Source organism: Tiliqua scincoides, chromosome 6, assembly GCF_035046505.1.
Source record: "Tiliqua scincoides isolate rTilSci1 chromosome 6, rTilSci1.hap2, whole genome shotgun sequence".
In the NCBI taxonomy this organism is placed as follows: domain Eukaryota; kingdom Metazoa; phylum Chordata; class Lepidosauria; order Squamata; family Scincidae; genus Tiliqua; species Tiliqua scincoides.
In genome coordinates this window covers 61677299-61690682 of record NC_089826.1, presented here as the reverse complement: position 1 = coordinate 61690682, position 13384 = coordinate 61677299, and positions in this window count along the sequence as shown.

Here is a 13384-nt window from a genome sequence, read left to right as displayed (position 1 = left end):
GATCCCAAGCATAGAATTGGCCTTCTTCACTGCCGCCGCACATTGGGTCGACACTTTCATCGACCTGTCCACCACCACCCCAAGATCTCTCTCCTGATCTGTCACAGACAGCTCAGAACCCATCAGCCTATATCTAAAGTTTTGATTTTTTGCCCCAATGTGCATGACTTTACACTTACTGACATTGAAGCGCATCTGCCATTTTGCTGCCCATTCTGCCAGTCTGGAGAGATCCTTCTGGAGCTCCTCACAATCACTTCTGGTCTTCACCACTCGGAAAAGTTTGGTGTCGTCTGCAAACTTAGCCACTTCACTGCTCAACCCTGTCTCCAGGTCATTTATGAAGAGGTTGAAAAGCACCGGTCCCAGGACAGATCCTTGGGGCACACCGCTTTTCACCTCTCTCCATTGTGAAAATTGCCCATTGACACCCACTCTCTGCTTCCTGGCCTCCAACCAGTTCTCAATCCATGAGAGGACCTGTCCTCTAATTCCCTGACTGTGGAGTTTTTTCAGTAGCCTTTGGAGAGGGACCGTGTCAAACGCCTTCTGAAAGTCCAGATATATAATGTCCACGGGTTCTCCCGCATCCACATGCCTGTTGACCTTTTCAAAGAATTCTATAAGGTTCGTGAGGCAAGACTTACCCTTACAGAAGCCATGCTGACTCTCCCTCAGCAAGGCCTGTTCATCTATGTGTTTTGAGATCCTATCTTTGATGAGGCATTCCACCATCTTACCCGGTATGGATGTTAGGCTGACCGGCCTATAGTTTTCCGGGTCCCCCCTCTTTCCCTTTTTAAAAATAGGTGTGACATTTGCTATCCTCCAATCTTCTGGCACGTGGCCGTTTTGAGGGACAAGTTGCATATCTTAGTCAAGAGATCTGCAACTTCATTCTTCAATTCCTTAATAACTCTTGGGTGGATGCCATCAGGGCCCGGTGACTTATTGATCTTTAATTTATCAATGAGGTCTGAAACATCTTCTCTTTTAACCTCTATCTGACTTAACTCCTCGGTCAGGAGGGGCCGTTCGGGCAGCAGTATCTGCCCGAGGTCTTCTGCAGTGAAGACAGATGCAAGGAACTCATTTAATTTCTCTGCCATCTCTAAGTCTCCTTTTATCTCCCCTTTCCTTCCCTCACCATCCAGAGGGGCAACCGCTTCTCTGGCAGGTTTCCTGCTTCTAACATATTTGAAGAAGCTTTTATTATTCCCCTTAATGTTGCTGGCCATGCGTTCCTCATAGTCTCACTTGGCCTCCCGTATCACCTTCTTACATTTCTTTTGCCACAGTTTATGTTCCTTTTTATTCTCCTCATTAGGGCAAGACTTCCATTTACAGAAGGAAGCTTCCTTGCCCTTTACAGCCTCTCTAACTTGGCTGGTTAGCCATGCGGGCACCCTCCTGGATTTAGTGGAACCCTTCTTTCTTTGTGGTATACACCTCTGCTGGGCCTCTATTACTGTTGTTTTAAGCAGCCTCCATACACTCTGGAGAGATTGGACTCTTTTTACCCTCCCTTTCAACCTCCTTCTAACCAGCCTCCTCATTTGGGGGAAGTCTGCCCGTCAGAAGTCAAGGGTTTTTGTTAGAGATTTGCCTGGTATTCTCCCCCTAACGTGCATGTCAAAATGGATCGCAGCATGATCACTGTTCCCCAGTGGCTCAGTAACGTTTACATCTCTAACCAGGTCCTGCATACCGCACAATATTAAATCCAGAGTCACCTGTCCTCTGGTGGGCTCCATGACTAGCTGCTCTAAGCCACAGTCATTTAGCACGTCAAGAAATCCGGTTTCCTTATCGTGACCAGAACACAAATTGACCCAGTCAATATGAGGATAATTGAAGTCCCCCATGATTACAACCCTGTCCCTCCTTGTCACCTCCCTGATCTGTTTCCTCATTTCAAGGTCCCCATCCGATTTCTGGTCTGGAGGACGATAGCACGTCCCCAGTATTACATCGCTGCACAAGCCTGGTAATTTAACCCACAGAGATTCTACGGTGGAGTTGGACCCACCTTCACTCTCTACTTTGCTGGATTCTATCCCTTCCTTAACATAAACGGCCACACAGATCATGGCAATCAATGACCTTTATCCAGAACCAAGAGTTAACTTTAAAGAAGTTGTTCCCACTTGCACAGTAGCTGGGAACTTGAATGGCTGGATTCCCCAGCCTTGAATGCACAGAATCTCAATTCACGTTTGGAGCTGAAGAACTTCTGCAAAAAAAATGATCTGCACCCTGAGCCCTTCAGATCCAGTTTCAAGGAGAGACAACACTGGAGGCAAACTTAGGCCCCAACACCAAACCAGAGCAAGGGCCTGCCAGCCAAGAGACCCTAGAACAAGGGCTTCCCTACATCCTAAGAGCTTTGCCCACACCAGGAACCTCAAGTTCCCCTGTGCCTGCATGACAGCAGCAAAAACAACAGGCCAGGTGGGAGCGGATGGAGGGGAGAAACAGCAGCATAGCTGGAAGGTGTAACACCCCAGGGAACACCTGCCAGAGCTGTCCCCTGAGCTGGGCCACCTCCACCCCCTCTCCAAATGCAGTTGGAGCTGTGCTCTGGTTGTGTCCAGAGGGTGTCCTGAGGCCCAGGGAGGCCGTGGCAAAACCAGAAGTAACATTTAAAGCCTCAGAACACCCTCCAGATGCAACCAGTTCACATTTCAAAGGTGAAGGTTATTGATTCTGGAAATGTCTGCAGCCTATGATAAAAAAAAATCCATTTTAAAAGTAAATCTGTTCTAATAAAGACTTATGTAAGCTATATGGCCTTGGCCTGATCCTATTTCTATTGAAATGGAAACATTTTCCATAGTCTTAGTGGGATAAAGGCAGAGCCTCACTGTTGTTACAAGGCAAAGCCTGATGTTTTTTCGTATGTCTTCCATTAATGAGGTCTTACAAATCACAATCAGAAGAACACTTACCAGAATGTTTACCAGCATCTCACCCTCCATACTCCTCCATATGCTCACCTTATACTGTGGTAGTTGGAAAAATGAGTTTGCTAACTGATCAGCTCCGGATCAGATTCATAGTTGAAGGGTGACAGAGTTGCTGCACCCATGAGTGCACTAATGGCAGTGTAATGGTTTGCATTTTGCATGATTGCATCTGGTTTTTCCGGAGAGTTTAGTTTTTTCATCCTTAAATGTGTGTGTATAGGCATATGCCTTTGATACACTATTTTCTGGATAAAGGAATCTGTGGTCTAAGTTGTGCTCTCTCTCTCTCTCTCTCTCTCTCGTCTGTGTCGTGCCTGTGCCTGTGTCTATGTGTGCATTAGCCTCCTGTAAAATACAGTAATCTATCTTCCATTTGTAAGATCAGGAGCAGATTTAAGAAGCAAGCATACATTCTTGGCATATTTACATATATTTCACTGGCATGTGAAGTCTGTGAAATATATCTTATTCGAACTGGGGCTGGGGATGTGTTGTCAAATGTTTCCTTTTGTGAAGAAATCTGTTTGTTTTTTTCGTTTCCCAACTCCAGTCCCTTCAACAAGAACTCAAAGACATTGGCACAGTCTATAGCAGGGCTAAACCCCAGCCCTGGGGCAACTTGCGGCCCTCAAGGTGTCTCAATGCGGCCCTCAGGGAGCCCCCAGTTTCCAATGAGCCTCTGGCCCCCCAGAGATTTGTTGGAGCCCACACTGGCTCAACACAACTGCTCTCAGTATGAGAGCGACTGTTTGACCTCTCACAGCTCTCGCATGAGCTGTGGGATGAGAGCTCCCTCCACTGCTTGCTGTTTCATGTCTGTGATGCAGTAGCAGCAGCAAAGGAAAGGCCAGCCTTGCTTTGTGCAAGGCCTTTTATAGACCTTGAGCTATTGCAAGACCTTCATTCATTCATATAAGATCATCTTTAATATATTCATTTATGTAAACTTATGTAAATTTATTCAAATTTAAAATGTAAATTAATTATTCCCCCCCCCCCGGCCCCTGACACAGTGTCAGAGAGATGATGTGGCCGTCCTGCCAAAAACTTTGGACACCCCTGGTCTATAGAATGGATTTCACTGACTTCACACTTTCCACTAGGGAGTGAGAATGCAAGTATAAGCACAGCTAATGGCCCAATCCTATCCAATTTTTCAGCACTGGTGCAGCCTCAATGCAGCCCCAAGGTAAGGGAACAAATATTCCCATACCTTAAGAAGGCCTCTGTAACTGCTGCCCCACCACAAGATGCAGTGCATGCCCCATTGGCACAGCTGCACCGGCACTGGAAATTGGATAGGATTGGGCCCTAAGTTAGCATCCCGAACTTGCTTGTCTGTGGACTTCATACATTTGTTTGCATCACACGCTGGCTCTTTGAAGTCAAATGATGTGATTTATACTGAATGGCTTTCAAGCAGATTTTCTTTGTGAAGAGATTCCAAATTCACAGGCACGCAAGACCTAATCATATCCTTTCCTCGTGTTCTTCAAAAGGGCTTATGGTTTGTTTGGGTTTTTTTCCATATTTAAATACTAACATATACAATTCATATGGAATGACATAGCTTGTCTCCCCGCCTCCACTCGCACCATGCAGTCAAACGCTATCCATGCCCTACTGCTTTCTTGCCAGCAGGGGCTGGAACTATAAATTGTGACTGATATGCAGCTCAGTTACCACTAAAAGAAGTGTTTCCATGTCCTCATCTTTTCTCTAATTTCTAACAGTCCCCATCTCTATTTCTCTACTCCCTAATACTGAATTTGATTTACTAAACATTACCGGGAGCAGTGGCGTAGCTAGAGGGGGTGCAAAGCACTTTGCGGGGAACCTCATTGCAGCGTGCAAACAGCCCCTCCCCCTCTCCTTTAGAGACATTCCAGGCAGTGGGAGCAGAACAGAGGCGAGCTCACGCTGAGCCAGCGCCAGGTGGAGGATGGCAGACCGCCATCCGGAGCTCTGGGCAAGTGCCGGGTAGCGGAAAGGTAAGTCTAGGTTGGGGGGGGCATTCCAGGGTGGGGGAGGGCAGGGAAGGCATGGCAGAGAGGGGGCAGGGTAGGAAGGGGCAGAGATAGCGGCAGGCCCTGTCGCCATATCCTAACATCCCTCCCAGTCTGGGACACCAGACACAGGTCTCTTCGAATCTGCGCCTGCTCAATAGCAGGTGCAGATCCAAGGAGACCCATTGGAGCACCAGGGGTTTACATGGAGAGTAGTCTCAGCAGTGCTTCCCAGTCACTTGTGATGTAGCGGTCGCCATTTTGGCGCTGCTGCAGCCCAGGACGCTGGGAAGCTCAGGATTGGGCTGTGAGTCAGCTCTCATTTCCATGTATCAGAGTTAGTACTAGAACTCTTATCTAGTTGTGTGAGTGCCATCAAGTTAAACATTTGTTGTTGTTTTTTTGCTGGTTACTAATTTGTTTGGTGACCTGTACTGTTGTATATATTTTTTTTTAAAGTTAGTGAGGGTGATAACATTTAAGTTGTGCATAGGTATATAATAATTGTAATTTTTTCTGTATGGTCTGGTACGAGAGGAGGTCCATCATGGGGGTGACACAATGAGCTCTCACACCGGGTAACACAAACCCTAATGACGCCACTGGAATAGATATCACTAGTGAAAATCTATACACAGATGTCTAAAAATGGCTTCCAAATATCCTAAAAATTTATTCATATAAAATTGTTTTCTGTAAGCTACAGATTTGAATACAAAAAGAGTTAAAAGGTCCTCCATCAATGGAGAAATCCATGGCACTTGTCTTTCCAAATTTTCCATATAAGTCTTTTGGCAACAAAAAGGGCACAAAGAGTTCCTTTTTATTATCCTTCAAACAGCTTCCATAAAATAGGTAGGTAACTCAAAAGAATATACATATCCACAAACCACTGAATACTGTCAACGATCAACTAAGAATCTGAAAGCACACAAATAGCTCTTTTATTTAAACCTTGTAAGCAGAAATCCCAATGCAAATCTGAATATAAATAAGGAAATGCAAATGTGATAATGAGTTTTGAATGTCTACTGGATTTTAGAGGTGGGAAAGTATTCTTTGAAATGAGTCCATGGTTCAGAAACTGGAGCTATATATCTGTTATTGCATCTGTTAATATTTTAACAAGCAGTTTCAAGTGGTCCCAATCAAACCTCAGATGCAGAGGAAACATGGTTTGCTTCATCAGTACTGAATTCCACAGCTTAGTGAAGCAATCCATCCAAACCAGATATTTTTTGCTGTCCTAAATCATGGGGCTCAATCAAGCCATTTTGAACTATTGGCGTACATGAAGCAAACTGAGTTTGGCCCGATAAATCATGTTCAATAATTAAATGTTATGATGATAATGACATTGGTTAGAACGCTCAAGCAAAACAAACAGAAATTAGAAACAGCATGTACACGTTAGAAGAACAATAGCAACCACTAGGATACCTCTGGATCCATTTTTGTTAAGGAAACAAGCCATGAAGCATCTAATTTGGGGAAATCAAGAAGACAGAAAATATTGCCAACACAGAAATGGTTGACATGAGGTTATTGCCCATTATTTTTTTATTTATTTACTTCATTTATACCCCGCCTTTCTCCCCGGAGGATCCCAAGGCAGCTTACAACAACAATTGAAAAGGAGCATAATTAAAAACATGATTTATAAACAAGATAAAAACACATTCATAGCAACAACAACAAAAAAATGCAGTAACTCAGTTGACAGTATAGCTCAGCTGCCATCCAGTAAAACTTTGGAAGCTTCCCAAAAATTTTCAGCATGATCAGTGATGGCAGACATGCTCCCCAGAAAGACCGTTTGTCCACCACTGGTGTTGTTCCCCTGCAATACGCTTCTGAAATGTGTGTGAAAGGTGTGTTCCAGAAGGCAACCAAGTTCACAGGCAGAGGTGTAACTATGATGGAGCCTGAGAGGCACCTGCTTTGGGCGCTAAGCCAAGAGGGGCACCTGACTGTCACCCTGGCTCCATCTCAGTTATGCAGGAGGTACTAGCGGCTTCATGCCCCCCTATTCCTTCTCCTATGGAGGCTCCTCTCCCCTCCACAGGAGAAGGAAAATGGGATGCGAAGCCACTGCAATGAGCACCTCTACTCCAGGGAGAACCTGGAAGTGATGTCACATGACATTTCATGTGATGTCACTGCCCCAGGCACTAGGACAGTGTCTTATGCCTCTGTTCACAGGAAACAATGATCAAGTCCAATAGACCTGGCAATAGTGTGGGAGCAGCTGACCAACATAACCAAGCATCCCCTGCAGCCACATAGGGCTTCTATATCCAACATGCAAGAATTCCTTAGCAAATACATGCTGAACTAGAAAGAGCTCCTAGAACAAACCAAAATCCTGGTAACCAAGCAAGAAGGCACTTTTTAAAGCAGCAATTCTCATATATATTATTAGGAGATCAACTGTCCCTATAAAGACCCTGCCCCCTTTTAAAGGTGTATACCGCAAAGAAAGAAGGGTTCCACTAAATCCAGGAGAGTGCCCGCATGGCTAACCAGCCAAGTTAGAGAGGCTGTGAAGGGCAAGGAAGCTTCCTTCCGTAAATGGAAGTCTTGCCCTAATGAAGAGAATAAAAAGGAACATAAACTGTGGCAAAAGAAATGTAAGAAGGTGATAGGGGAGGCCAAGCGAGACTATGAGGAACGCATGGCCAGCAACATTAAGGGGAATAATAAAAGCTTCTTCAAATATGTTAGAAGCAGGAAACCCTCCAGAGAAGCGGTTGGCCCTCTGGATGGTGAGGGAGGGAAAGGGGAGATAAAAGGAGACTTAGAGATGGCAGAGAAATTAAATGAGTTCTTTGCATCTGTCTTCACGGCAGAAGACCTCGGGCAGATACCGCTGCCCGAACGGCCCCTCCTGACCGAGGAGTTAAGTCAGATAGAGGTTAAAAGAGAAGATGTTTCAGACCTCATTGATAAATTAAAGATCAATAAGTCACCGGGCCCTGATGGCATCCACCCAAGGGTTATTAAGGAATTGAAGAATGAAGTTGCAGATCTCTTGACTAAGGTATGCAACTTGTCCCTCAAAACGGCCACGGTACCAGAAGATTGGAGGATAGCAAATGTCACGCCTATTTTTAAAAAGGGAAAGAGGGGGGACCCGGGAAACTATAGGCCGGTCAGCCTAACATCTATACCGGGTAAGATGGTGGAATGCCTCATCAAAGATAGGATCTCAAAACACATAGACGAACAGGCCTTGCTGAGGGAGAGTCAGCATGGCTTCTATAAGGGTAAGTCTTGCCTCACAAACCTTATAGAATTCTTTGAAAAGGTCAACAGGCATGTGGATGCGGGAGAACCCGTGGACATTATATATCTGGACTTTCAGAAGGCGTTTGACACGGTCCCTCACCAAAGGCTACTGAAAAAACTCCACAGTCAGGGAATTAGAGGACAGGTCCTCTCGTGGATTGAGAACTGGTTGGAGGCCAGGAAGCAGAGAGTGGGTGTCAATGGGCAATTTTCACAATGGAGAGAGGTGAAAAGCGGTGTGCCCCAAGGATCTGTCCTGGGACCGGTGCTTTTCAACCTCTTCATAAATGACCTGGAGACAGGGTTGAGCAGTGAAGTGGCTAAGTTTGCAGATGACACCAAACTTTTCCGAGTGGTAAAGACCAGAAGTGATTGTGAGGAGCTCCAGAAGGATCTCTCCAGACTGGCAGAATGGGCAGCAAAATGGCAGATGCGCTTCAATGTCAGTAAGTGTAAAGTCATGCACATTGGGGCAAAAAATCAAAACTTTAGATATAGGCTGATGGGTTCTGAGCTGTCTGTGACAGATCAGGAGAGAGATCTTGGGGTGGTGGTGGACAGGTCGATGAAAGTGTCGACCCAATGTGCGGCGGCAGTGAAGAAGGCCAATTCTATGCTTGGGATCATTAGGAAGGGTATTGAGAACAAAACGGTTAGTATTATAATGCCGTTGTACAAATCGATGGTAAGGCCACACCTGGAGTATTGTGTCCAGTTCTGGTCGCCGCATCTCAAAAAAGACATAGTGGAAATGGAAAAGGTGCAAAAGAGAGCGACTAAGATGATTACGGGGCTGGGGCACCTTCCTTATGAGGAAAGGCTACGGCGTTTGGGCCTCTTCAGCTTAGAAAAGAGACGCTTGAGGGGGGACATGATTGAGACATACAAAATTATGCAGGGGATGGACAGAGTGGATAGGGAGATGCTCTTTACACTCTCACATAATACCAGAACCAGGGGACATCCACTAAAATTGAGTGTTGGGCGGGTTAGGACAGACAAAAGAAAATATTTCTTTACTCAGCGCGTGGTCGGTCTGTGGAACTCCTTGCCACAGGATGTGGTGCTGGCGTCTAGCCTAGACGCCTTTAAAAGGGGATTGGACGAGTTTCTGGAGGAAAAATCCATTATGGGGTACAAGCCATGATGTGTATGCGCAACCTCCTGATTTTAGGAATGGGTTAAGTCAGAATGCCAGATGTAGGGGAGAGCACCAGGATGAGGTCTCTTGTTATCTGGTGTGCTCCCTGGGGCATTTGGTGGGCCGCTGTGAGATACAGGAAGCTGGACTAGATGGGCCTATGGCCTGATCCAGTGGGGCTGTTCTTATGTTCTTATGTTCTTATGTAAAGAACAGAATGACTCTATACCTACATGGACATTAATGGCAAATAGGGTTGCACAAAATACCTGTGAACAGCAGGTCTACAGGAGGATCAGTGGGAACAACGGTATCTTACTATTATTATTTTTTTAATCTTATAAGGGCTGGAGTATTGCATCCAGTTCTGGTCACCACATCTCATAAAGGACAAAGTGGAAATTGAAAAGGTGCAAAAGAGAGTAACTAAGGGCACAATCCTAATCCATTTTCCAGCTCTGACATAATGCAGCTCTGAGGTAAGGGAACAAACATTACCTTAAGGAGGCCTCCATGATTGCCTCCCAACTGCAAGATGCAGCCCATGCCCCACAGGCACAGCTATACCAGTGCTGGAAAGTTGGTTAGGATTACGCCCTAAAATGATTACTGGATTGGGACAACTTCCTTATGAGGTTACGGCGCTTGGGCCTCTTCAGCCTAGAAAACAGGTGCCTGAGGGGGGACATGATTGAGACATATAAGATTATGCATGGGAAGGATAGAATGGATAGAGAGATGCTCTTTACACTCTCACATAACACCAGAACCAGGGAACATCCACTAAAATTGAGTGTTGGGAGAGTTAGGATCGACAAAAGAAAATACTTCTTTACTCAGTGTGTGGTTGGTCTGTGGAACTCCTTGCCACAGGATGGCCTAGATGCCTTTAAAAGGGGATTGGACAAGATTCTGGAGGAAAAATCCATTACGGGTTACAAGCTATGATGAGTATGTGTATGTGATGTGTATGTGTATTTTAGAAATGGGCTATGTCAGAATGCCAGATGCAAGGGAGGGCACCAGGATGCAGGCCTCTTGTTATCTGGTGTGCTCCCTGGGGCGTTTGGTGGGCCTCTGTGAGATACAGGAAGCTGGACTAGATGAGCGATGGCCTGATCCAGCAGGGCTGTTCTTATGTTATAATGGCTATGCAAACCTAGTACTGATAAACAATTTCTTATTACAATGAGGTTTTCGACAAGCTTTGTTATAGATGGTTAGGAGAGAATGTAGGGAACAAATTTTGCATATAAAATAATAGCAGGGATAGCTCTATTTTTGTCTCATTCTGCATAATTTAAATTTTGTTGATTTTATGTTACATTCATATGTAATAACCCACAAGCCAAATTGTCTCTGATACCTGAATAATTCACTTGTAGTTATAGTTGATGTGGCATATTCATGCATCTGGGTGAATTACTTCTTCAAGACTTTTGTTTCATTTAAACACAGATGGGTGGGGAGTGGCGACAATATAATATTTCCCAAGTAAATTGCATAGATCCTATTCAAATAACAGCTTTATCACATCTGAAAAAATGGTATTTAGAAAGACAGACATTCTTTGTGCTTCTGTAAAATAGCTTAGACGTTGTCATAAATTGTATTGATGTTGCAGATTTAAAAAATCCTTTCTCGCTTAGTTCATTATTCCTTCCATACAAGCAATTCAACAGGCACTTTAAAGTAACAAGGAATGATTTTAGCCAGGTTCATTAAGCTAATAGTTTGAATTTTGGTCAATAAGAACATCAAACCAGATGATGGATGCCTCCTCTTTGATGAAGGCAGCTGTTGGAAAGATGAAAAAAGGAAATTATTAAATCTGTTCCCCCTCCCACATTCCTAACAGGTTAGATAAATGAAGAACAGTTAGGAAAGAATGAGCCATTCCACCTTTACCTTCTCCACCCAAGTGTCTACTAGGCAGAATTATATCTAACATTCTTCTGCGAATGCCAATCAACCAGCTACCTTCCTCAAGGTCAATCTACATAATGCTGAAAGCAGGGAAGGAAGAAAATGGGAGAAGCAAATTAATGAATTCCATTAAAATTGTGAAGATTGGACAGCTGTTATTTTAGGTTTTGGGTGCTCCATTTTATATAGAAACTCCAGGGAAGAATGGAATGTTTATGTGCACATTCTTTACTGATGAGAGACACTCAGCAAAGGCATGCCAGTAAAGGCATGTAAATATGACCGTTAAAGATTCTGGCAGTAGAGGCAAGATTCTATTATTGCAATCCCCAGGAAACATTTATTTTAAAACCAGACAATGCAGACTCATGGAGAAAGGAAGAAAGAAAGGGATGTTGATAGGAAGATTCTGATCTCATTGAAGTCAGTATGAGTTTTGCCACAACCTTTCATGGGAATTCCAAAACTATGCATTTGAACGATTGACCGATTTATTCTTCTAATGCACGAAAATGATAGTTGCAGCAGGCAAGAACAGCATTAAAATGTGGTTTCTGGAGAAAATTGAAATTCTATCCTTTTAAAAGAATGTGTATCACACCTGCGGATGAAAAAAGATATTCTAGTTAATATGACAGTTTAAAAATTGCCTTTACCTAGTGACCACAATGCAAAAGCACAGTAAATAATTTCCATGGAATTTCCCTACACTGAATCTGAAACATGTGGCTATTTGAAGAAATCATTGTGGATAATAAGACTGACACAAGTTTAAAAAAAAAAAGTAATAGGTTTTTACTTGAACCATGTCAAAATATTTTATCATCTTTATCATAACAAAGAAAATGTTCATATTTTCTGGGGATGCAGGTGTTTAACAGAGATCATATGGACAATTTATACCGGTTTATCTGTGTTATGTTTTATCTTGCTTGCAAATCCTGTATGCTGAGGTGCTAGATACATACAGGATTATGTTAAAAAAAAAATTTATTTTTGTCACTTCATGTGTTTTGGTACTTGCCCTCCTGTTTCACGCTATTCTTCTGACAGAATGAACATTCAGTGTGCACTGTGCACTCCATGCACTCACCACGCACTCTATCCGCACATGCAAACACTGCCACTGAAATAAACTCCATGTTAATCCAGTACATTCAGTGCACCAGAAGTTCAGATCCTTGTTCCTCAGCTTCTGCCAGTACAGTACAGAAGAAAGATGTAGGCTATTGAGGAATTAAGTTTTATTTAAAGGGAAGTTGTACAGGAAGTTATATATCTTTTTATTATTTTTGAGCTTTAAGTAGCATTACATTGCATTGCATTTTTAATGCATTACAGTATTTTGTCATGATTCAGAAGACCCTTTATTAAGTCCTCCTTGGAAACAGTTATAGATAACTTTGATATCTCCAATAAAGATATCCAAAGGTATGTATACTGGAAATTGGAAATGTATACCCTACTGGGTTTCCAGGGTTGAAAACTATGCATAGATCCCTACAGAGAAATGAATTGGGTTAGATAGTGGGCTAGAGAAATTGTATTGCATTAGGCAGAAAGTCAATCGATCAAGGATGTTATTTATGTCTAATGTTTCTATTCTACCCTGCTGCTATGAAATTTAGAGCCTTGTTTGATCATCATAATAAACTGGTGAGATAAGGTTAGGCCAGTGGTTCTCAAACTCTCTGGGAGAGTTTGAGAGCCACTAAGTTCTTGCGTGGGGGAGGGGGAGGTAGTAGGGGTGGGGGAAGGCAGCGGCGCGATCCCTAGGATCGCGCTGCTCAGGGGGGCTGCAGGGGTTTGGGTACACGTACCCAAGCCCCTGCAGCCTCCCGGGGGTGTGAGGAGCCCAGCGCAACCTTCAGCAGGGCTCCCCCCAGCAGTGAAAAGTAGATGCGGAGCGATCGCACTCTACTTCCGCATCTACTTTCACTGTTGCAGGGAGCCCTACTGCAGGTTGCGCTGGGCTCCCCGCACCCCCGGGAGGCTGCAGGGGCTTGGGTACGTGTACCCCCTGCCTCCAGGTTGTCCCCGCCCCTTAAAGGGGCAGG